This window comes from Heteronotia binoei, chromosome 18 (genome assembly GCF_032191835.1).
Source record: "Heteronotia binoei isolate CCM8104 ecotype False Entrance Well chromosome 18, APGP_CSIRO_Hbin_v1, whole genome shotgun sequence".
Taxonomy (NCBI): Eukaryota; Metazoa; Chordata; class Lepidosauria; order Squamata; family Gekkonidae; genus Heteronotia; species Heteronotia binoei.
In genome coordinates, this window is record NC_083240.1 from 23,690,920 (window position 1) to 23,716,231 (window position 25,312).

Below are 25,312 nucleotides of genomic sequence, written 5' to 3' on the forward strand. Positions count from 1 at the left end.
CCCGCACCTCTTCCGGCAGCTGGTTCCACCAATAAGGTGCCGTTATTGAGAAGGCCCGATCCCTGGTGGATTTGAGACGGGCCTCCTTTGGCCCGGGGACTACCAACAGGTTTTGTGAACCTGAGCGTAGTACTCTCTGGGGAACGTGTGGGGAGAGACGGTCCCTAAGGTAGGCAGGTCCTAGGCCATATAGGGCTTTAAAGGTAATGACCAACACCTTGTACCGGACTCGGAATATTACTGGCAGCCAGTGCAGACCCTGGAGCCCCGGCCGAATGTGCTCCCGTCTTGGGAGCCCTAATAACAGCCGGGCAGCAGCGTTCTGCACTAACTGCAGTTTCCGGGTCCGGCACAAGGGTAGCCCCATGTAGAGGGCATTACAGTAGTCCAGCCTTGAGGTGACCGTAGCATGAATCACTGTTGCCAGGTCGTCACGTTCCAGGAAGGGGGCCAACTGCCTCGCCCGCCTAAGATGAAAGAAAGCGGACTTGGCAGTGGCTGCTATCTGAGCCTCCATCGTCAGTGAAGGCTCCAACAGCACCCCCAGGCTCTTGACCCTGCCCGACGCTGTTAACGGAGCGCCGTCAAAAACTGGCAGGGGGATTTCCCTTCCCGGGCCGCAGCGACCCAAGCAAAGGACCTCTGTCTTTGCCGGGTTCAGCTTCAGCCCGCTCAGCCTAAGCCACCTAGCCACTGCCTGTAACGCCCGGTCCAGATTTTCTGGGGCGCAGGCGGGCCGGCCGTCCATAAGCAGATAGAGCTGGGTGTCATCAGCATATTGATGGCAACCCAGCCCATACCTTCGGGCCATCTGGGCAAAGGGGCGCATATAGATGTTAAATAACATCGGGGAAAGCACCGCCCCTTGAGGCACCCCGCAATCAAGCGTGTGTCTCCGGGACAGTTCCTCCCCAATCGCCACCCTTTGTCCCCGACCGTCAAGGAAAGAGGAAAGCCATTGCAAGGCCAACCCCTGAATCCCTGCGTCGGCAAGGCGGCACGCCAGAAGCCGATGGTCGACCATATCGAACGCTGCCGATAGGTCCAACAACATCAGCACCGCCGAGCCGCCTTGATCCAGATGTCGCCGAAGGTCATCCACCAGGGCGACCAGCACCGTCTCCGTCCCGTGGCCCGGGCAGAAACCAGACTGGTAGGGGTCAAGGACAGAAGCATCCTCCAGGAAACCCTGTAGCTGCAACGCCGCTGCCCTCTCTATAAGTTTGCCCAAAAAGGGCAAATTCGATACCGGTCGATAGTGTGCCAATTCGGTCGGATCTAACGTTGTTTTCTTCAAGAGGGGACGGACCACCGCCTCTTTGAGCGCTGATGGAAAATGTCCCTCCAGTAGGGATCTATTTATGATATCCCGTATAGGATATCTTAGCTCCCTCTGGCAGGTCTTAATAAGCCAGGAGGGGCATGGGTCCAATTTACAAGTTGTTGGGCGTGCAGATAGGAGGATCCTGTCAACTTCTTCCAGGCTGAGCGCGCCGAAGCCGTCCAGGACACAATCCGAAGACAGGCACGGAGCCTCAGGTTCACTAACTGTATCTAATGTGGCAGGGAAGTCGGAACGGAGCGATGCGATTTTATCCGCAAAAAAGCCGCAAAAGACTATTATATAGGTCAGGTTTTTTCCCATATACAAGGTTCCAGATTGTTAAACAGCTATGTACAGATTTTATTTTCAGAATTATTTTTCCAATCACGTATTGCACCTGGTATAGTACCTGTTTTGTTCTGGATACATTTGTTCACTTTGCACATGTTTGACTACACTGTCTTTTACCATGGTTTTTAGATTACTTTTTAAAATACACATATTTATACTTGTTTTTATTTATATTCTTAAAAGAGCTCCATGAAGAAATGTGGATGAAACACACTGGGGTTGTAAAATGAAACAAAACTATTATTTTCCCTTTTGTATCATTATTTTCCATTAATTTGCTCCATTGTTGGTGTGGCATTCTTCTCCTGCTAACTTGCCTTTCCCCAAAACTGGGCTCAAGGACAGTTACAATAATACAAACAATATGCAATTAAAATCTATCTTTTTGAAAAGCGAAAGCCCTGCAGGTCCTCCATCTCTCTGAAAAGGGTTCATTGGAGTGCACTGACCATTTTTAAAAATTCAGATATCTGCAGCTGTATTTGTCTTCCCTAACCTGAATAGTCCAGGCTAGCACAATCTCATTAGATCTGGGAAGCTAAGCAAGCTCAGCCCTGGTTGATATTTGGAAGGGAGACCACCAAGAAATATCAGGGTCACTATGCAGAAACAGGCTATGGCAATTCACTTCTGAAAGTCTCTTGCCTTGAAAACCCGACAAAGTTGTCATAAGTTGGCTGTGATCTGATGGCACTTTCCACTACCACCACATATTCCTTTACAAAATGAGATTTAAATAAAGTCTTAGGGTCTTTTCTTGGTGAAGGGTGCAGTTCTTAAATCAAGAGTCATGTAGACCACATTGTGGTATTTGCACACTGCTTTTCTGCAGAGGTGTTTTGAAAATAGCTTTTTTTTTGTGCCTCGTTTCCATTCAAGCTTGCTGGAAACAATCCATGCGGCTGTGCTGCACAGTCATAACTGAGCAGCCGCCGCATCATAAGAGTGCTCAGTTAAAGGTGACTAAGCAGACCTTATTGGACGGTCCTGGCAAAGTGTGACTTTCACATCTAGGGGCTGTGCCAGCCCAAACAAAATTAATACGCATAAGTTGCCGTTGACGTAAACGGCATCTAGGAATGTGTAGGGTGTGAGACATGAGAGGAAAAGAGGCCAGGCCAATAAATTCCCGCAAAGAATTCTCCAAGACAGATTGTTTTTTTTTTTCCTTCTTTGCTTCTGAGACCCGGTTCCTTTTTCAGTGGAACGGAGTGAAAGAGAAAAAAGGAATGCTGGTTGAGAAAACTCAAGCTGGGAAAAAGCAAGATGCCTCTGTTATTTGAAGGAAATGGTGAATGCTATTTACTTCATTGATATCCCCATCTTTCTCTGCAATGGGGACCCAACGTGGTTTTAAACAATTCCTGTTTCTTAACATTTTACCCTCACAATAACCCTGTAAGGTACATTAGGCTGAAAATGTGACAGGCCTGGCCCACGGCTACCCCATAAGCTTCCGTGGCAGAGTGGAGATTTGAACCTGGGTCTGCCGATTAGTGCCGACTTTGTTTTCCTTAAATTCCCTTGACTTCCCTCTAACGTTAGAATGATACTCTTGCCAAATGCGGGGACTGTACGGCTGCGATCACCCACACTAAATAATGCACTTTCATTGCACTTTCCGATTGGATTTTACTGTGTGAGCTGGCAAAATCCAGTTGGAAAGTGCATTGGAACTGGGACCGATTTCCATCTAGCCTTACACTGCTCTCACACTCCTCCACACTCACACACACTTCCATCAGATTTCACACTATCTGCGCTGGGGCTGCAGCTTGCTTCACCTTTCTCGCACAGCAAACAATATCCTCTAAAAACCAGTTTATCTTTGCCACACACAAAAAGGTGAAGCTAGTCGCAGCCTCAGGGCAGATAGTGTGAAATCCAACGGAAGCCCCGCAGAGAAGAGGAGCATGAGAGCAGCGTAAGGCTAGTGGTAAATTGGTCTGGGTTGAAAGTGCATCATTTAGTGTGTGTGACTGCAGCCTATGTCAACCTTTATAGCAAGACCATGTACATGTGACTGAATTTCTGAGGGTGATGGAGCAAAGGAGGAAGGCCTCTTTCCAGATGGCCACTGGTGCTGATGAGGGGATGGAACACAGAGTAGCCAACAAGTCGTGGAATTCCTGGAGATTTGGGGGTGGACCCAGGGGAGGGGAAGGTCCTAAGCTGGGTATAAGGCCATGTAGTTCATCTTCCAAAGGAACCATTTTCTCTAGGAGAAGTGATCTCTTTCATCTGTAGATCAGTTGTAATTCCAGGGGATCTCTAGGCCCCATCTGGAAGCTGACAACCCTAGAAAATGTTGACAGTGGCCTAGTAGTTTGAAGAGTGAGCCCAAGCCAAGTGGGCTGAGAGCCAGGTGAAACAGGGAAAGGCAGTTTGGAGCAATGCAAGACACATAAAAGGCCTCCTCTAAAGCCCTGAAGTCAACAGCTATTTCCCCCTGCAGGCTGGATGTTGAGAACTTTGCAGCAATGAATTTGGGATGTTACTCCTCTCCTCCAGCCTGGACCCAAAATGGTTCAGGTTCTGACTCCTGGTAAATTTAAAGGAGCTCTGCCTGTATGCTGCTGGAGGCCCTTGCTGGTGTGGCCTGAGATCTCCAAGGAAGGGGGAAGAGTGGCATTCTGGAGCAGGCATCATGGATATTCCTGCCTCTAGGAGCATCCTGTCATCTTCAACAAGGCTCTTCTGTTGGGTGGCTACTCTCTCTGCTTCTAGGCTCTTGTCATCCTCAGCCCTGAGATCTTCATATTTAATGCCAAGTTAGAGTTCTGGTCCATGGCATCCTCTGATATTAGTTTGCTGGAGTGCAGTGTTCTCACAACCATCTCAGCCTTGGGCTGCAGAAGGAATACGTCAATTCATGCTAGCTTCCTGTTGCACCAGCCCTGGCAAAGATGACCATCACAATCCCACAGCTATGCATAGGCTCTTGCCACAGTTGGAAGCCAGCTGGGTTTTCCTGTTTCTCACTTCTTGGGAGAACAGGCTGTGATGCCTTTGAAAATGCGGTGAGCTGGTGAACCGTAAAGGGGTAAGGATCGTCAGGCAAAAGCTCCACTGTGCTGCTTGCTGTTAGCTCTGGCCACAAGCTTCTTCCTCACCACCTCCACATGCTTTGTGATGTGGCTAAATCAAGAGAAGATCACAGGCACCACAATGACAAAGGAGTTTCACTTGACCTAACTTTTGTTCCGCGCTCTGCATTTGCAGAAAACAAGGCAAAAGCAAATTCTTGGAGGTGAACCAACTCAAGTTGTTTTGAACTGAATGCACTTGAAAGCTGACAGCATTCAGCATATTCATAGGATGGTCAGGGGAAAAGAACATGAGAGGATCCGGGTAGATCACACTGGAGATGAATCCACATTCCAGTCTCTAATGGTGGCTAGTCTGATGCCTTTGAGAAGTCTGCAAAGACAGCAGGAATATATGACTCTGCCTTATACTGAATTGCACCTTTGGTCCATCTCAGTCTTGTCTATTCTTCAGACTGGCAGTGGCTCTCCAGTGTCTCAGGAAGAGGTCTTTCACATCACCTACTACCTGATCCTTAACTGGAGATAAGGGGGATTGAACTCAGGACTTTCTGCATGCCAAGCAGATGTTCCGCCACTCAGCCACAGCCCCTCCATCAAGAGCCTCCCCTGTTGTTTGTCCTCAGCATCTGTCACTCAAAGGAATACTGTAGCTCAGTGGAAAAGCCTCTGCTTGACATGCAGAAGGTCCCAGGTTCAATCCCCAGCATCTCCAATTAAAAGATCCAGCAGTAGGTGATGTGATGGTCCTCCACCTGAGACCCTGGAGAGCCACTGCCAGTCCAAGTAGACAATACTGACCTTGATGGACCAAGGGTCTGATTCAATATAAGGCAGATTCATGTAAGCATCATGTAAAAATAGAGGTTCCATTTAATTGTCACAACAGATATGTGAAAACTCTGAACAGCATCATCTTTAAATACTAGTTGACATTTCTGGAGCAGCCTCTGAAGAGTAATATTTTTTTTTTCTCATTAAGAGAAACATGATGCTGCAGACCTATGCACTGACCTGGCCGAGGCTAGGCCAGTCTCATCAGATCTTGGAAGCTAAGCAGGGTCAGGCCTGGTTAATACTTGGATGGGAGACCACCAAGGAGGCCCAGGGTTGCTAAGCAGAGGTATGCAATGTCATATCATCCCTGCTTGTCTCTTGCCTTGAAAACCCTTCCAAGTCTGTAGGCTGTAATCTGACAGCACTTTCCACTACCACCAATGCATACTTGTACATAACAAGGGAGGTGATAGATCCAGGTGGGCAGCCATGTTGGTCTGAAGCAGTAGGGCCAGTCAGGTGCAGTGTTCTCTCTAAGCTGAGTTAGCGTGAGTTAGCTCACAGATTTTTAGCCTCCAGCTCACTAGTTTTTGTCTTAGCTCAGGAAGATTGACCCCAGAGCACAATAATTTATGCAGTAGCTCACAACTTTAATGCCAGTAGCTCACAAAGTAGAATTTTTGCTCACAAGACTCTGCATCTTAGACGGAACATTGATCAGGTGCAGTGGTTAAATGTGCAGACTCTTATCTGGAAGAACCAGGTTTGATTCCTCATTCCTCCACAAGCAACTGCTGGAGTGACCTTGGGTCAATCATAACTCTCTCTGTTCAAGAGCAGTTATGGGAGAGCTCTCTCAGCCCCACCTGCCTCGCAGAATGTCTGTTGTGAGGAGAGGGAGGGAAAGGAGATTGTAAGATGCTCTGAGACTCCTGCGGGTAGTGAGGGGTGGGGAATAAATCCTGTCTCCTCCTCCTCCCCTTTTTCTTCTTCTTCTTCTTCGACAAATGTTGAGATCAACGGCACCTTTAAGACCAATTGAGGTTTATTCATGGTGTGAGCTTTCATGTGCAAATACACTTCCTCAGACAAAGTGGAATGAAACTGCATTTCATGGATGCGTGTTCTCACACAGCCCAAAGAGAGACCTTGTCCCCCCCCATCCAAGCACAGCTGGAGAAAGAGAGCCACGTGCAGCAGAGTGGGCAGCGGCAGGCAGTTTCTCCTGGGAGGGGGTGCTCATGGACGGCTCGGTGTCTCTCACTCACTTTGCAAGCCCATTGGAGGCTGGAGGCAGCAGAGAGGATGGAGCATGCAGTGTGGGAGCGTGTGGCTGCCTAGTGCCTTCCCTCTGCAGAGACCCTTTTTTGAACTGGAGCCCTGGCCAAGCCAGCTGGAATTGCATTCCTGCTCAAAAAAAGCCCTGGACAGGAGGTTAACAAAGCAAGCAACACAATGTAAAAGATAGGTGCTCTTCCTCTAACATAGCATGTAACTCTGGTATCGACATCCTTTTTTCATTAGTAAGTTGGAGAAAGAGTGCCTGCAGGCATAGGATGGCTGCTCTGTCGTAACAACTTTCACTCCATGGTCTCTGCCTCCAAAACTCTCTTTTATCACCAGCTTCTCTGGAAGAGATAAAGATCTTGGAATTTGTGCAAACGAATAGATTTCTTTCTGACATCCTCAAAGGCAGAAAGAAAGTTGTGTCAGAACCGTGCCCTGTCATTTGTTGAGGTTTTCTGCTGTTTTCCAAGTACACATGGCTGCAAGAGAGGATTCTTTGAATGTGCACTCATCTTACGTACTGTCATATTTTCCATGTACAAAAGGAAGTTTGAGGGTAAATCAGTCATCTGATCTGCAAGATAACATTGCAAACTGCAGATTGAATAGGCTGACAGCCTTGGGGCTCGTGATAACTTTTGCCAAAATGCAAAGTAAACATACTTGCTGCCACTTGTGGTATTCTTCTGAGCAAATTCCCAGAGATACTCAGTCACAGTTCTTTATTTTTTCTTCATAAGGATTATGATGATGCACTTAAAGGCTGAGAAAAGGTTTTTGATTGATCTGGACAGCTTCTTTGATTTGTTTTCAGTATTTTGTAAGCCAGTTTGAGCTCTGATGGTGGGAAACGGGGTGAATAAAGATGTGCCAACCAATTGCAGGGCAGTGTCAAATCTGTCACTGATAGGAAATATACTTGTGCATGTGGTGGTAGAACTACTCAGGGTTTCCTGGATGAATCTTTTACCTTTGACCCTCTTCTGCTTGATCTGGGGTCTGGCTATCTCACAGCCTTGATGAAAAGTTGGCAAAGGTGTTTATATCACCGAAGCACTAAACATAAAACTGCAGTCCTACAACATGTTTATTAGGTGGTATTTAACACCACTAAAGTAGTATAATTTTAAAGCTATCAAAGACCCTAGATGTTGGAAAGGATGTAGCAACTTAAGCACTTTCAATCACTGTTGGTGGTCAAATCTTTTAGATTTTTTTTTTAATTTATAAAAAACATTACCAACTGCTCGCTACCCAGCTGTCCTGAAACTACCCTCCTTAACCTTTGGACCAATACCTCCATACCTAAATTGAGAAAATATCTCATATTTTTTGTTAGCAGACTTGCCCAATATTGGAGAAAGTAATGGACAAGATATCAGCTTTATTAGCAATTGTAAACAACCCTTTGTATCAATCTGATTTTATAGAAAACTGGTTCCTGTTCTTTTTACTGTATCAACAATTTTGAATAAGAAAATGCATTGCCTAAGAAATATACTCTTTTTATTAATGCAAAAAACGCAACATAGGCTTCATTAATTTTTCTGTTACTGTTATGATTATACTGTTTCTGTACAAACCATGTAATTAATATGTGAAATCTGTGGGTGTTTAGTTTTGTAAGGTTATAGTTTGTTTGTTTTTATTAAAACAAATTTTATTCTTTGCAACGTATTGAAACATATTTAACCATATACTTTCAATACCATATACTTTCAATACTAACCAATACATTACAAAATTCCTCCTCCCCCACCCCTCAATTTCTTGACTTCCGTTGGTGCTTAAATACTTAAAACAGAAAGAAAGGTAATACTCACAATTATAGAATCTTCACTTATACATCTAAAACAGAATAAACCAAGACTATGCACTAACAATTATTAAAGTTAAACTTCTATTTTTCTTATAATCTTATCACCCTTACAATTACATATCAAATCAGAAACGATAATATCTACTTTATCTTACCATTAAGAGTTCAGGTACTATTATCAAATACCACTAAGTGTCTCTTAACTTTCCAATTTTTTTCAACGTATTCTTGAAATTTCTTCCAATCATCTTTAAATTCTTCTGAACTACAGTCTTTTAAGATTCTAGTAAGTTTATCCATTTCACTCCAGTGTAACACTTTTAAGATCCAGTCCCATTTCTCTGGTATTTTATCTTGCTTCCACATTTGCGCAAATAATGTCCTTGCAGCTGAAAGCAAGTACCACAACAATGTCCTATCTTGTTTCGGAAAACTTAACATTTGTAATCCTACCAGAAAGGTATCTGGCGCTCTTTTAATATCATAGCCCAAAATTTTCGAGATTTCTTGTTGAATCATTTGCCAAAACTGTTTCGCTTTATCACAAGTCCACCACATATGGTAGAAAGAACCTTCATATTTTTTACATTTCCAACACCTGTCTGATATTTGATTGTTCATTTTTGCTAGTTTCTTAGGTGTCATATACCATCTGTACAACATTTTAAAGCAATTCTCTCTTATATTGTAACACGTCGATATTTTCATAGAGTTCTTCCATAGGTGTTCTCATGTCTCCATTTGGATTTCTTTGTTCATATTTATTGCCCATTTTATCATTTGAGGTTTCACTACTTCATCTTCTGTAGACCATTTCAACAGTAACTTGTAAACCTTTGAAATCAGTTTTTCAAGGTTATAGTTGAAAAAGTTATAAAGAAAGAATTATTTTCAAAAACCTGGTAAAGGTAACACCTCCCCATTTGTTCTTATTAGATCTGTTGGCTCCTTTTTGACCACAGTAGGCAATGCAAGCTTGAAGCGTTTGGAATACAGCACAGGAACTGGGGACAGGTCTCGTGCGTGTGTGTATGTGTGTGTGTGTGTGGGGGGGTGTTCTTTTCTATCAGACCAGTATCAGAAGGTTGTCAGGGAACTGGTAGCTGGAGAGCTGTCTTGTGGGGTACCATGGGGTTCTGTACATCATTCATCATTTATGTGTGTCTGCTGAGTGAGACCCATCACTTACCTTTGGAAAGAATCAAGATTCATGTGCTTGTGACCCCCAGCTATGGTGGAAAGTCCTGTCAAGTCGTAGCTGACCTCTCATGGAGTTTTCAGGACCAGAGGTGAGGAGAGGTGTTTTGCCCTTGCCTACCTCTGTGTAGCAACCCTGGGCTTTCATGGTGGTCTCCCATCCAAGTACCAACCAGGGCTGACGCTGCTTAGCTTCTGAGGTCTGACAAGACAGGGCTCAATTGGACCACTATAAATAAGCCTCAATGAACTGATATTTCTGTGCTAGGACAGTGCCTAGCAAGTAGTCAAGTGACTGGGGGGCAAATATACTAACTAAAGCTTAAATCTGGATAGGGCCGAGGTCATGCTGGTGGGAAGGCTGAGGTCTCAGTGGGAATTTTGTTGCCTGCCTTTGGTGGAGTGAGACTTCCACTACCTGATTCAGTGAAGAGTTTGGGCATCTTTTTAGATGCAGCTGTCCTGAACAGCTGACCTGAATAGCCCAGGCAAGCTCAATCTCATCAGATCTCAGAAGCTAAGCAGGGCTGACTCTGGCAAGTACTCGGATGGGAGACTTCTAAGGAATACCAAGGCTGGAATGCAGAGGCAGGAAATAGAAAGCCATCTCTCTGAACGTAGAAGCCCCATTAGGGGTCTCCAGAAGTCATCCATGACTTCCAGGCATACATACACACACACACACACACACACAAATACTTGCAAAAAATTAATGGAAAAAGGAAAAGACAACACTGAGGTTTCAATTAGTTCAAAATGTAACAGTGTAATTATTAATACAGACCAAGCATATCCGTGTCAGCTCTTTTCATAGCTATGTTTGTTTTTACATTCAATCCTAGGAACTGATTTTAACTTGTGGAGTAGAGATCCATCAGTGGCTATTAACCACAAGGCATAGATAGAACACTGTGTCTGGGGCAGTGATGGTCTGTAATTTTGGTGCTTGGGGGTGGGAGGGGTTCTAGAGTTCTGGTCCTGCTGGTGGACCTCCTGATGACACCTGGGTTTTGGCCACTGTGACACAGAGTGTTGGCCTGGATGGGCCATGGGCCTTACCCAGAATGGCTTCTCTTGTATTCTTATGTTCTTAAACTTTAAGGTGGACTCTGTGGCATTATACTCCATATAAATCCCTCCCCTCCCCAAACCCCAGCCTCCTCAGGCTCCATCCCCAAAATCTCTGCTATTTCCCAATGCAGATCTGGCAACCCTAACTTTAACCCACATTCCACCCCAGTCATTTTCTCCAGAATCATCGTAAGTTGCTCAGTTGTTCTGAAGAATCCCAATGGCCTACTGCTGAATCACTGGTTGAGGACAGGAACAGCCCCACACTGACAGTCCCACCCCTCCCCCAACCTGTAAGATAGTGGCACTACTGGATTTTTTGCGCTGTCTTCTGCTACACTTGTTTGCAACTGTTTTAAAATCTGTTCTTGTTTTATGCCTATGTTGTACACCACACTGAAGCCAGCTTGCTAGGGGAAGGCAGTTGAAAAATGTAATTAATTTAATTAATTAATTTAAATTAAATGTGAGTAATAATTGCATCTTCATACTTTCTCCATAAACAATGCCAGGGCTTTTAGTGTAGAAAAAGCCCAGTAGGAACTCGTTTGCATATTAGGACACATCCCCTGACACTAAGCCAGCCGGAACTGTGTTCCTCTGCATTCCTGCTCAAAAAAAGCCCTGACCAACACCATTTTCACCAAAAGCTACAGGTGGATATGGCCTCTGTTCATCCTCATTCCATTGCTGGGGGAGCGACATGGCTCCTGGGGCCATGCTCCTTTGTCATGCATCTAACCTTCCATTTGGATCCACCTGGCTGCCATACTCATTCCATTAACTGAACAGGTTGTTGCCATAGCAATTTTGAGGTCTATCATCCTCTTTTTTTTCTTTTTTTTTAAGAAAATACTATTTTTTCCACAATAATATTGTAACCTTTTTCTTCAGCAGAAGAAGGAAATGCAATGAGGTAACTGCTTGGGCAATAGGACTACAGGGTTATGTTTCACCACCAGTTGTTGATGATGACTTTGGAAGAATGCACCAGGGCATATGTGGTAAGATATGACAGCTGGCTATGTCTGCAAAGCTTTGAAAAGCCTGGAATCATAGCATGGGGGGAAGTGTGCTGATCATACCCAGTGCTGTTGTTATGTCCTGTTAAATACTGGGTTCGATGCATCGGAGTGAGACAGGAATCATGCTTTATTGGTAACTACATACTAAGACAACATGGTGGGGCCACAACCCCACTTATATGCATACACAAGAACCACCCCCCAGATCCCCATACCAAATCATGGCAGTCAAGCTTCACACCAGAACTGCTCATTGGCTTCCTATTAAAGTCCAAATTCATAATGTATTCCAGAGTCCTTAGCGTTCCCACAGTAGCCCAGGTGCATGTGAAAGCTACCCGCCAAACATAAAGTCCAGTACATAACGTGTCCATTGAAAAAAAACAAGCAATGCACAATGTGCATAGGAAAAAATAGCATGGTTTTTAGTATGTAAATAGAAAGGTCTGTGGATCAGTGGCAAAGCACAGCATTAGCTTTATGCTCAAGTCCTTGACAATATCTCCTGTTAAAGAATCTCAGGTAGCACAGTTGTGGAGCCAGAGTTGCAATGCAGTTTGTTTCAGGCCAAGTAATGCTAAAGGGGTCTCATGTGGAAAATTTCAAGGAAAAACCTCTATAAACTTTTGATGGATTAAGACAAAGATCAAAAGACCTGCAAAACTGTGTTTTTGTTGGGGGAGTGGTGGTGGTATAGACTTAGCTGCCTTTTCTGTGTCCAAGGCAGCTAACAAAAAAAGATGCAAAATCCAAGAAAGACAGTTGCGAAAAATGAATTCAAAGCCGTTTTCAGTAGGTGAAACACAAAACAATAAAATCCCCAGTTGAAATATATGAACTTTATTTTAAAACGCCCACTAGAGAGACCTCATCATAGGAATCAGGAAGGCCAATTTTAAACAGAAGGATCTGCCACCCTCTACCAAAATTCATTGCTAAAACTCATCATTATTAAGATCCTCATCTTCAATGAAACTTACTATTAATTCACGAGTGGTAATTTGGTATAGGGTATTGGTGAATTCTCAATCATATAGCTTAATGTTCTCCAACATGGGGCCTCCCAGTGTGCCTTCTGTTGTCTAGTAGCTTGTTCCCCAAGCCAGTCTTGCTTTCCTACACCTCATGGGAGCAGAAGTGATTCAGTGTGCCCCTACAGAACTAGTTGCCTTCCTCATAGGAGGATTCTTGGGTCAGATCTTCCCAGCACTAGATAGTTGTTCCTCCACATCAGCCATTTTGTGATGGTGCCCTGTGCTGTCAAGTTGCAACTGATTTATGGTGACCCCAGCAAGAAGTGTTCAAGGCAAGTGAAAAGCGGGAGTGGTTTGTTAAGGCCTTGCTCTGCAGAGTCTTCCTTGGTGGTTGCCCATCCACATGCTGATGGTGCCCACTATCTTTTCTCAAAATTCCAGATCCTCAACAAGATTGAAGATCCCAGTACAGCTAAATATCACAAGGTGCTATTAGAAAGACAGAAGGATGGGATATTTTTGCAACTTGGTCCTTTGGATTCCTGTGTTGGTAAACTGAGTCAAAAGTAATTTGAGTAATATTGAGTAATATTGAGTAAATAAGTATGCTGCACTTTAAGTAAATAGGTACTCTACTTCTGTGAACACTTGCAGGATATGACATGCTCCTGATCCAAAAGATGATCAGAGCATCACCTGAAAGAGAGCTACAGGACCAGAAGAGCATCTATGGGCCTATTGCTGACATCTCAGAGGAGGTGGTCCAGAGAGTGAAAGTTACAAAGATGTAGGAAGTAGAAGTTGGTTTCCAATTCCCAGTTTCTTATATGCCTTTTCTACTTCCTTATTTGCAGTTCAAAACACAAATACCGATGAAACTTCAAAAGCTCTGCACCCAAAAGTAAGCTTTTTACCCACCACAAAACAAACCACATTATTCAATGGAATCTGCCCTTTGAGGGGACTTGCGGTGTTTCATGTCTCAAAGCTAAGTGCTCCAAAGTTTGTGCTAAGTGCTCCAAAGTAGGGTACCCACAGGACAACTGCAAAGAAAGAAACTGTGGTATCTATACCCCCCCCCCCCAAAAGCTTTGGACCACCAAAAACACACACATTCTTGGGACTGTCCTTTTTGTCATACACTAGTGCTTGGTCCAAACACTGGTTCTGGCCCCACAGTGTCTGTTTGGGGTGCCCCAAGAAGTTTCTATGATTATAATTGACAGATGCCCTGAATAAGGAACTGGGAACACCCCTGATGTAGCCAATCCTCCAAGAGCTTTAAAAAAAGCCTTACAAAAAAGAGCCTGCTTTACTTCAATTCTGTTTGTAGGTTTTTAGTTGGTTCTACAACCCTAAATCCTATTACACTGTCTACCGAATGTCCTTTTCTGTCGATTGTATTAACTCACTCTGTAATCTGCCTTGAGTACAAGGGAGAAGGGTGGAGTATAAATAACATAAATTTAAAAAACAAAATAATGCCCCCAATGTCAGCCCATTCCATGTCGATTGTATTAACTCACTCTGTAATCTGCCTTGAGTACAAGGGAGAAGGGTGGAGTATAAATAACATAAATTTAAAAAACAAAATAATGCCCCCAATGTCAGCCCATTCCAATAAAGGCAGCTGCCAACATTTGCAGAAGTCACAGTTGCTATGCTTTGATCATCAAATGCCTGCAGGTCATGCTGCTCATCTTCATGTTTACTTCTAGACCATGGAAGGTGTTGACTGCTGATTTCTGCAAATCAATCACCTCTTCAAGGAAGAAGAGCAGGCCTAACCATTTTTTATCTGGTCAGCTGGCAACCTTAATAATAACACGGGTAAAACCAGAGCCTCCAATCCCCATTGTTGGATACCCCAGATGTCCAAGAGTTATGCATGTACTTTCTTTATGTGGAAAGACCCAGACAGAGTCTGGACAGGGCCAGATGAAGATGTCAGCACAAATCAATCAAACAGGAGCTTGTTGGAAGTTCTGTTCAGCGAGGCTTTTGTTTTTCTTGCAGCCGCCTTCAGGGTTTTGAAGAGCACAAATTACTTCTAGCCTTCTGGAAAGAGGCCTATCTGGAAAATCCCATTGAAACAGAAAGTGTGTTCTGACTCATTGACCCAGCAGAAGAGGCTGCTGGTTGAGACCCAAACAGAGCATGGAGAGAAAGCACAGCGGCTCAGGGACTGAAATGAAACCGAGAGCAGGATGTGGGCTGGAAATGCTCCAGCATAACTCCTGCCCTGTGAGTGTCATTTTCCCACCTCTGCTTATGTTGATGGAATAGCTGCAGCCCTTTCTCCTGACTGAAGCTCTTGAGGCCAGCATCTACAAATAAAAACACACTACAAATATGCCACCACCAATAAAAGCAACCAGACAACACTGGATACAAATAAAAGCAGCACAAAAGAATGAAATGTTTTCTTGTCTTCCTGCCTAAAGGAGCAGCTAATAAGTGGGTGTGGCTCATTTGGGGGAGGCCACAGCTCAGAAGCGGCTGTGGCTCAATGGCAGAGCTTCCACCTGACATGCAGAAAGTGCCAGGTTCAATCCCTGATATCTCTAGTTAAAAAGGGCCAGGCAGTAAGTGATGGGAAAGACCCTGGAGAGCTGCTGCCAATATTGACTTTCACTGATCAATGCTCCAATTAAGTATAAGGTGACTTGGGTTCACAGTTTTGTAGCTAGGACTGGGCCTTTGGAAGTGGCCCCAATAGCTTTGTCTTTAACCTCAGTATTATCCAAAGATGTTCATGGGTAGTAGCTGAGAAGCTTCACCTGCTACTTTCCACAGATCAGGATTGTGCAGGAGCAGCCTGGTTGCTGTTGTTTTTCCCTAGTGTCAGCTTGGCATGCAGGAGGTCCCAAGCTCATTTTGGCATCTCCAGTTAAAAGATCTTGGGTAGCTGAGTTGAGAAAGAACGTCCATCTTGAAACCCTCTAGCTGAGCAGTACAATTTTTTTCAAGACATGTGAGTCACTGAGCTACAAGCACATGACAGAAAATTATCCGAGTCACGTGAGGGGAAGAGAGGCAGCCAAAGTTATGACTTCATTGGTGGCGAGTTCAGAACCACGGATAGCAGACCGAAAGGCCCAGGAACAAGAAACACAAGCCAAGCACCCAGAGTTGTAACAATTTGCGGATGCCAGCCTCCAGGTGGGACCTGAGGATCCCCCAGAATTGGAGTTCATCTCCAGACTACAGAGGTCAGTTCCTGCAGAAAATGGATGCTTTGAATGGTGGACTCGATGGCATTGTACTCTACTGAGGTCCCTGACTGCCCCAGGGTCTATCTCCAAATCTCCAGGAGTTTCCCAACCTGCATCTGGCAACCCTACCCCCATATCCTGCTAGTAGCTATGGGAAATCTGGTAACCCTATGTATCATAGTGAGGAACAAGCCAAAGTTCTTCAGAGGTATGGAGGAATCTTCGCCATCCCTGAGTAGCTTCCCTTCACCATCCCGTTATTGTTCTTAGCCTGCACACAAAGAGAGGCAAGAGGTATGGCTCCTTTGCTCTCTACACAGTAGTGCTATTTCAAAAGGCTTCCTAAAAAGTGTCAGCTGTATAGAGGCTCACAACCCACCAGGATGGGCTCCACAAAGTCAAGGTTTGAAGGTCACTTTTCTCAAGCTTTTCCCTACAACCCCCAACTTTGCTTCTAAACTAACTCTAATTTCCCCAGGGAAAGGGTTCCACTGCCTTGATCTTTTGAGTTACACTTTTCCAGCTCTAACTAGATGCTTGGAATCTTAGCATGACAGCGCCATGCCAGTTTGTGATGGACTTCTTAAATCTTCGTTCATGAAGTCAAGCCGAGAGAGAGAAGAGCAGAATGATTGCGACGAAATTGCAGGTCAGCATCTTTGCAGCTAGACAGAGTACAGGAATTCCCCCAAAGGAAGGAAAAAGAGGAAGGAAGAAAGCTGGCCAGTCTGCTTGACAGCAGAAAAGTCCATGTTGTTTCCACAAAGGGGTAGTTTCCCCCTTCCTTTCCCCCATGACATGTGGTTTGCATTATTGCTTGTTTGAATAATCCAGAGCGCAGCTCTCTGCTGACAACTAACATCCTAATAGAAGGAATGGGGCACTGCCAGAGAGCAGATGCTGCTTAAGTCCACATGAATCCATAAAATCTCCGCTCAAGTCTAAAGGATATACTTTATGGAAGAAGTTTACTGAAATTTACCAAGAGGCACCAAGTGCTTATACATCATTTGGGGGCCTTTGCTCTCATTGGCAGGGTCAACATCTTGTACATATGTGTGTAAAATGCTATCAAGTCACAGCCAACATAGGGAGATCCCAGCAAGGGGCTTACTTCCTTTTATCCATTTTAACCTGTCTGCTCAGCAATTTCATCGAATGCCCACGAGTTCTTGTATTGTGAGAAAGGAAGAAAAGTACTTCTTTCTCTACTTTCTTAATGCATGGGATGGAGAAAGTGGAGAAAGAAGTACTTTTCTCCCTTTCTCACAATACAAGAACTTGTGGGCATTCAATGAAATTGCTGAGCAGACAGGTTAAAACGGATAAAAGGAAGTACTTCTTCACCCAAAGGGTGACTAACATGTGGAATTCACTGCCACAGGAGGTGGTGGCGGCCACAAGCATAGCCACTTTCAAGAGGGGTTTAGATAAAAATATGGTGCAGAGGTCCATTAGTGGCTATTAGCCACAGTGTGTGTGTGTGTGTGTGTGTGTATATACATTTTTTGCCACTGTGTGACACAGAGTGTTGGACTGGATGGGCCATTGGCCTGATCTAACATGGCTTCTCTTATGTTCTTAAGGCAAGTGAAAAGCAAAGGTGGTTTGCCACTGCCATCTTTTGCAGAGTCTTCTTAGTGGTCTCCCTTCCAAGTACTTAGCTTCCAAGATCTGATGAGATCATGCTACCCCATGCCACTGTCCCTCCTGGTCAACATTGTACTAAGCAAAAAATACAGCCCAAGGTTTTTGCAGTCTACAGAAATAAAAGCACAAGAGGGTTATTTTAAAAGGAAAAACACACCCTGAAAATTCAGGGTTCTGAAAAATCCCTGAGAGAATGCAAGTCCTCCCCGACTTTGTGATTATAGCCTTACTTTCCCCCCTCATTGCTGGCTGTTTCAAAGCAGGGGTGAACTGGGAAGGGGAAATGGTCTTGGTAGGATGCCAATCTATAGGTATGGCCTGAAGATCTTCCAGAATTGCAACTGATTTCCAGACTCCTGAGATCCCTGAAGGAAATGGCAGCTCCAGAGGGTGGATTGTATGGCATGACATCCCTGCTGATAGTCTATTCTTTTCAGATCCACCTGAGGATCCCCCAGAATTCCCAGGAATGTCTCCACCTTAAGCTGGCAACCCTGCTCTGAAGCAAGCCAAGCCACGCGGCACCTGTGGCATTCCAAGCCAACACTTCAGGGCCATCTCACTCCATGGTGTCAGCAATGGGCAGCCGTGCAGGAGGAACAGCTGGTTGCCAATCTCCAGGTGGGTCCTAGAAATCTTTCATTATGACAACTAATCTCCAGACTACAGAGTTCAGTGGATGGGTATTTTTTGTACTTTGCGTGTGCACTCGCATGTCTGTGCATGCCTGGAAGTCATGATGAATTCTGGTGACCCCTTCTGGGGCATGGAGGATCTTCAGAGAAGTGGCTTGATACAGCCTGCCTCTGCCTTCCAACCTTGGTATTATTTGGAGGCCTCCCATCCAAATATTTGTCAGGGTTGGCCCTGTTTAGCTTCTGAGATATGATGGGATCAAGCTTGCCTGGGCTATCCAGGCCAGGACTACAGAGATCAGTTTCTGCAGAGAAAATGGCTGCTTGGGAGGATGGACTCTGTGGCATTGTACCCTGCTGAGGTCCCGTACCTTTCTAAACCCCGCCCTCCCCAGGCTCCACCCCTCAAAAAATCTCCAGCTATTTCCCAACCCAGAGCTGGCAAACACTAGCAGCATCCCTCCAGGAAACTTCTCTGCCAATTCGATAGCCAGTTAATCCTTGCTTCCAAGTATCCCAGATCATGGTCATTACCACCCCAGAACTTCCCAAGTCATCCAGACACCCTTAGGTTGCTGTAAAACTAATGTTGGAACCAAAGTCAGAAGTTCAAGCACTGCTGATAGGGTGAGGCAGCTCTACAGATCACTCGCATAATGCAGTTGGCTACACAGGAATTTTTCTGAGCATTGTGTGACAGGGTGGGGGCTGGATCTCTAGGCTGCCGCACTGAAAGAGTCCTTTTTGCTCGCATTGGTGCAATTTACAATAAAAACCCGTAGGCAGATTCCTGGCATTCACGTGCAGGGCTCTCCCCCTCTGGAGCCTACTGAGCAACTGCAGCTGTGAATGACATTTCCCTGGCTCCTGGAGGCCCTTCTGGAGGGAAAAAAAACCCTTTGGAATGCTCTGGCTGACTTGCTGGGACTCATTCACTTCCCCACTTCCGTCTCCGAAGCATCTTGAGCTGGCCTGACTGCAACATCTGGGTGACTCTGTTACACTGACATCCTCCAACACAGACCACAGGTTCCATGTGGTTTGTGACCACCCCGCTCAGAACCCAGTTTGGGGATTTTCTGCCCCCACTGATGTGCTTGGAACTTGTCCGCACTGCACAGCTGCTGCCTCACATAAATGACTCGCTTCCCTGTAAAAGAGTACCACCACTGTGCCATAATGAGTGAAGCTAGCTGCTAGCCAAATACATTCAGAAGAGAGCCAGATAAATATAGCAGGATTTTTAGCCATTTTGCCTCCAAGTATGTGGTGCACATGAAGCTGCCTTCTAATTCATCCTAGATAGGTCCAGGTGGGCTTCCAGGTTAGTTGGAAGCAGTAGTAGAATCAAGTGCAAGTCCAGTGGAACCTTTAAAACCAACGAACATTTATTCAAAGTATGAGCTTTCATGTGCACGCACACGTCTACGGATAAATAGAAATGGAAGTTAACAATTCATGTGCATGTGTGTGCAGATGCCTCTACATAGGTGAAGAGCAAATTAGCATCCAACTGAATGAAAATGTTTTGACACACGCAAAAACTAGTTAGTCTATTTAGTCTTCTTTCAAGTTGGATGCTAATTTGCTCTTCACCTATGTAGAGGTGTCTGGATGGATGGATGGATGGATGGATGGATAGATAGATAGATAGATAGATAGATAGATAGATAGATAGATAGATAGATAGATAGATAGATAGATAGATAGATAGATAGATAGATAGATAGATAGATAGATAGATAGATAGATAGATAGATAGATAATTTTTTAGCAGGAATGCACAGGAACATACCGTTGTTCTGGCTGGCTTGGTGCCAGGGGGTGTGGGCTAATATTCAAATGAGTTCTTGCTGAGCTTTTTCTACAAAAAAGTCCTGTGTGAAACAATGGTGATGTCAGGGGGTGTGGCCTAATACACAAATAAGTTCCTGCTGTTTTTTTCCTACAAACAAAGCCCTGGATATAGATATATGAAACATTAACTTCGATTTCTATGTATCTGAAGAAGCATGTGGGCACATGAAAGCTCATACCTTGAATAAACTTTTGTTGGTCTTAAAGGTGCCACAGGACTCAAAATTTACTCTTCTAATTGATCTTATGAGTTTTTTAAATTTTGAATTAATTCCCCCCCCCCACAAGAGTGGAAATTTGAACCCAGCTTTTCCAAGTCCTAGTCCAGCAGCCTAACCAGGGCTTTTATTTGCCGTCCAGTCACATCTGACCTATGGCAACCCCGTAGGGTTTTCAAGGCAAGAGATGTTCAGAGGTAGCTTGCCATTGCCTTCCTCTGCATAGCGACCCCGACATTCCTTGGTGGTCTCCCATCCAAGCACTTACCAGGGTCAACCCTGTTTACCTTCCGAGATCTGGCAAGATAAGGCTAGCCAGCACTACCCAGACCAGGATAATCAAACCACTACTGCACACGAAATGCAGGAATCTGCCTGCCAACATTATTCCTCCCAGCAGTTCCCCCTTTGTAATACCCACTAGGCAGCTGGCATCCAAAGCTATTCCCTGCGTGGCAGACTGTAGAGCATGTCCTTTTGGAAGGCCTGCAAGGCTGCTTTGTTTGAAAGGGCTTTTGTTTTTCCTCCCAGAGGCTTGTTCTGCTGAGGGCTCAGTGTTTAGTTCATTTTATGGCTGGTAGTTTCTAATGCAAAGTGGCTTTTTAAAATTATGAATTCTTTGTAAAAACTTTCCCAAGCTTTTTATGGAAGGGCAAGGTGGAATAACAGGGTTACAGGGTTCAGGCTGGGAAACACCTGGACATTTGAGGATGGAGTCTGAGGAGGTTAGGGACCTCAGTGGGGCACAATGCCATAGATTTTGCCCTCCAAAGCACCCATTTTCTCCAGCAGAATCTGATCTTTGTAGTCTGGAGATGAGCTGTAATTCTGGGGGATCTCCAGGCCATTCTTGGGCTGGCATCCCTAGATCAGATGAGAGGAAACATGTGGCCACTTCTCCTGTGATTAGGAAATTTGGGCTGCTGCAGCATGAATAAGACATAGTTCATCTGCTTGACAGATCATGCTACTGTTTTGTAAGTGAAGGCTTTAAGTTCTTGTTGCGTTTGTTTATTGTGACGGGTCAGGAGTTGTTGCAAGATAAGACCTTTTTAATGAATTGTGCAGGATGCAAACTTTAGTCGCTGTCAAATTGAATTGACTTAGTAGACCCACTGTGATGAGGGTAAAACAGAAATTAATTGAAGCCTTTTAAACTAGGTTTATTCCAGCTTAAGCTTTTGTGTGTTCTCCTGATGCGTATGAAATGGATATTGTATTTTATGGACTTACATTTCATACAGACTTTTATAACCAAAATCACTGAGGGGAAGGGAGCTGTAGCAAAGAGGACCTGTTGTTCATTGGGTTGTAAATCAGTCAGGTGTGAGTCCCTGCATGAGAGACTGGAACAGACTTGATTGTGGTTACACGTAATGAATCATAAACAAGGGCACTGGTTTCAGCCTCCTGTGTGGTTCAGTTACAGAGAGAGAAAAACAAACTCTGATCCAGAAAGGTGCAGCGGGAAGCATAAGAAAAAGCTTGCAGCATCATAAAAATGGTATCTATAGCCTTCCTCAATTCTGAGGCTGAAGTTTTGACTCCGCCAGCAGATCCAAAGTTAACTGTGACTGGTACTTGCCCTGTAGGGTCCTGGATAACTTAAGTATTGCCTTCTGATAGCCAGTTTGGTGTAGTGGTTAGGTGCATGGACTCTTTTCTGGGAGAACCAGGTTTGATTACCCACTCCTCCACCTGCAGCTGCTGGAATGGCCTTGGGTCAGCCATAGCTCTCACAGGAGTTGTCCTTGAAAGGGCAGCTGCTGTAAGAGCTCTCTCACCCCCACCTACCTCACAAGGTGTCTGTCATGTGGGGGGAGGTAAAGGAGATTGTGACCGCTCTGAGTCTCTGAGATTCAGAGTATAGGGCAAGATATAAATCCAATATCGTCATCTTCTTCTCCTCCTCCTCCTCCTTCTCCTCTTCCTCCTCCTCCTTCTTCTCCTTCTCCTCCTCCTCCTCCCCATCCCAGAGGGACCTGCCTGAATAGTAAGATAAGGTTATTTCCTGAACACCACCTGTCTGCACAGGACAAGTACTTTGCAGGGGTGAAATTTATTGGGATATTTGGTTAATAAAGCAGAATTTTGTCCAGTCACAGAAGTGTGATACTGGGTGCAGTAAATAAATCTCCCAAGAAGTATATTGCAAAGAAAGGTAAACTTGTATTTATTCAAGTCGATCCAGTTCACATTCATGCAGACAAGAGGAGAGAAAACAAGCCTAATCTAAAGAGAGCTTTTCCTATCACAGTGGCCAGCTTATTCTATGTGGTTGGGAGCAGGGTTGGAGCTGGAGCGTAAACTGCCAGCTCTTGATGGGATGCTACTAACACCAGTGCCTACCGTCAAGAACTTAGGAATGACACTGGATACCTTGCTTTCAATGGAGGCCCAGGTCACACATATTGCCAAGGTGGCATTTTTTCATCTTCGTCGAGCCCGGCAGCTGGCTCCCCTCCTATCTCGCTCAGACCTAGCCACAGTAATCCATGCAACAGTCACCTCCAGACTAGACTACTGTAACTCGCTCTATGCCGGCCTACCCTTGAGTCTGATCCAGAAGCTCCAATGGGTTCAGAATGCGGCAGCACAAGTCCTGACAAGAACGCCACGGACAGCACATATTCTACCTGTGCTGCGCCAGCTACACTGGTTGCCAGTTGAGTACCTGGTCAGATTCAATGTTTTGGTTATGACCTTTAAGGCCTTGAACGGTCTGGGACTGATGTATCTATGGGACCGCCTCCTCCACTATGTCCCTGGAAGGGCGTTGCGCTCCAGTAGTCGAAATCTGCTGGTAAGCCCTGTCCCGGAAGAGGTCCGGATGTCCTCAACAAGGGCCAGGACTTTTTCAGTCCTGGCCCCAACTTGGTGGAATGCTCTGCCAGAAGACATCAGGGCCCTGCAGGATCTTTTACAGTTTCACACGGCCTGTAAGGCAGAGATGTTCCACCAAGCCTTTGCATGAGGACAGTGACGGTTGCCATCCTGACACCTTTTCCTCTCCGCCCCCTCTTGGGGGGATCCCCCCACCCCTGATGTGATCCAATAACTGAATAAGAGCACTTTAAAGATGCCATCAGGGTTTGTAATTTTTAATGTATGATTATATATATATATATATATATATATATTAATGTAACTGATTTTATTGTTGTACATCGCCCTGAGCCTGGCATTGGCCAGGATAGGGCAATTCATCAAATATAATAAATAATAATAATAATATCCAGCATCGTGTGTGTGGGAGTATGAGGGCACTGTATCTATAAGAGGGACCTGCAGAGACCCGTGTCTCTATGGAAAGCCATGTAGAGAGAGTGAGAGGACAAAACGAGAGGAGGGGTCAGAGGGTGGCTCCCAGGTTAGGACAAAGAGAGGCATCCCATTCAAGGAGAGAACGCCTCAACACACTTAGAGTGATGTAGCAACCCCCCCTCCCCCAATGCTGAGTTGCTCACTCCAACAAAATTGACAAGGTGTTCTGCCTAGAATTGTCTTTGAGGGGAGAAAAGGAGAGGAGAGAGCAAAGACAATGTCAGAGGGTTAAGTTGTGAAATAGATGAAGAGCATCCTGCTCCAGACCACCATCAAAATAGACAAAACCTTGGAAATCTGACGTTAGCGTCATTCCAATCCCAGCAGGTGTCTTTGTCTTTATTTAGATATTTATCAGTTTTTCTCCCCAAAGTGGCTCACAACATCATTCTCCTCATCTCAATTTTATCCTCCCAACAATCCTATGAGGTTACCATGGCAGAATCAATCTTCCATGGCAGAGTGAGAATTGGGTCTCCCAGATCCTAGCTCAACACTCTAATCATTACACTATGGCAGCTCTAGGACTAAAACTCCCACCCCTCCCACCCCATCCCCTTTGATGGCTTATTAGGTGGTAATCAGGTTGCCAATCTCCAGGTGGTGCCCAGAGATCTCCTGCTTTTACAACTGATCTCTGGGAGACAGAGATCAGTTCACCTGGATAAAATGGCTGCTTTGTTGGATGGCCTCTGTAGCTTTATACCCCACCGACATCCCTCTCTTCCCCAAACCCCACCCTCCTCAGGCTCCACCCCCAAACCTCCAGGTATTTCCCAACCCGGATAGGCAGAATAATCTTAACGTTTATGGATTTCTATTCGGACTGTTCACGTCTATCTTTCCCATCACTTTGTTCATCTTTTGCGGTCTGTCTCACCTCTGCCAGCAAAAGCATGCATCAGTATTTCTTTTTTCTTTTTTGGTATTTTATATATTTGTGTGTGTGCGTGTGCATGTGCATGCATGTTTGCACCGGAAGTCATGGCGATCTCTGGTGACTGACCCCTACTGAGGGCCTGGAAGATATTCAGACAGGTGGCTGAGTAGACCCTGCCCCTGTCCTCTCAACTGGGTATTTCAAGGAAGTCTCCCATCCAAGTACTAATCACATTCAGCCCTATGTCACGGGCTGGGGCCGGGTCAGGCAAAGTCCAGGGGCAGTCCAAGGTCTGTAGCCGGTGAGCAAAGAGGGTCCAAGGCGCCAAAACCAAATCACAGTCCAGGTATTGCAGGTCAGAGGTTCAGAAGCTGAAGTTAGGGGGTCCAGAAGCCAAAGTCAAAAGCCGGAGTGGATGCTAGAATGTCAGGTAAGTGACTAGTTGCTTCCACAAAGCCTCCTCCCAAAGCCCACAGCTATATAGCCCTCTGCTGTCTGTTGCCCATTTGGGCTAATTGCTGGCTCAGAGAGGCAGCCAGGATCCTGCTGAGACTCAAGCATCCTCACTCCTAGAAGGGCCAGAATCCTTTCAAAACTCAGGGCTCAGGGAGCATCTTGCTCGTGAGCGTGCCGCCCTCCTCCGATCCCTGAGGTCCTGACG

At 45.2% G+C, this 25,312-nt stretch overlaps 1 protein-coding gene across 1 annotated transcript in view; it reads left to right on the forward strand.

The window, feature by feature from the left end:
- LOC132586758 (C-C motif chemokine 4-like) overlaps positions 1 to 25,312 on the forward strand; it is a 61,697-nt gene that overhangs the window by 25,142 nt on the left and 11,243 nt on the right. The window contains exon 2 of the mRNA XM_060258850.1: positions 18,175 to 18,358. The gene's annotated coding sequence lies outside the window, so the exon portion shown is untranslated. The remainder of the gene's footprint in view (positions 1 to 18,174; positions 18,359 to 25,312) is intronic.